Source organism: Meleagris gallopavo, unplaced genomic scaffold, assembly GCF_000146605.3.
Source record: "Meleagris gallopavo isolate NT-WF06-2002-E0010 breed Aviagen turkey brand Nicholas breeding stock unplaced genomic scaffold, Turkey_5.1 ChrUn_random_7180001949681, whole genome shotgun sequence".
NCBI classification, from domain to species: domain Eukaryota; kingdom Metazoa; phylum Chordata; class Aves; order Galliformes; family Phasianidae; genus Meleagris; species Meleagris gallopavo.
In genome coordinates, this window is record NW_011211100.1 from 1 (window position 1) to 786 (window position 786).

General features: G+C 44.0%; 1 long non-coding RNA gene across 1 annotated transcript; it reads right to left on the bottom strand.

Annotated features, from left to right (window-relative positions):
- Positions 1–328: 328 nt before the first annotated feature.
- LOC116217770 lies at positions 329–780 on the bottom strand. Its single transcript, XR_004162483.1, has 2 exons — positions 479–780; positions 329–417 (listed from the first exon to the last, which is right to left on the bottom strand). It is a non-coding gene; the product is annotated as an uncharacterized LOC116217770 (long non-coding RNA).
- Positions 781–786: the final 6 nt, after the last annotated feature.

Genomic DNA, 786 nt, shown 5'->3' on the forward strand with positions numbered 1-786 from the left:
GCGTGTTTTTGTGGTGGGGGGCGTGGGGGAAAATGGGGGTGGAGCGACACATTGGGACCCCCAGGAAATCCCTCAGGAACCCCATAAAGTCCAGTGGAACCCCATAAAGTCCAATGGAACCCATAAAGTTTAATGAAGCCCTATAAAACCCAATGGAACCCCATAAAACCCAATGGAATGCCATAAAGTCCAATGGAACCCATAAAGTCCAATGGAACCTCATAAAGTCCAATGGAACCCCACAAAACCCAATGGAACCCCATAAAGTCCAATGGAACCTCATAAAGTTCAATGGAACCTCATAAAACCTAATGGAACCCCATAAAACCCAATGGAACCCCATAAAGTCCAATGGAACCTCATTAAGTCCAATGGAACCCCATAAAACCCAATGGAACCCCATAAAGTCCAATGGAACTCCATAAAGTCCAATGGAACCTCATAAAGTTCAATGGAACCCCATAAAGTCCAATGGAACCCCATAAAGTTCAATGGAACCTCATAAAACCCAATGGAACTCCATAAAACCCAATGGAACCCCACAAAGTCCAATGGAACTCCATAAAGTCCAATGGAACTCCATAAAGTCCAGTAGAACCTCATTAAGTCCAATGGAACCCCATAAAACCCAATGGAACCCCATAAAGTCCAATGGAACTCCATAAAGTCCAATGGAACCTCATAAAGTTCAATGGAACCCCATAAAGTCCAATGGAACCCCATAAAACCCAATGGAACCCCATAAAGTCCAATGGAACCCCATAAAGTCCAATGGAACCCCATAAA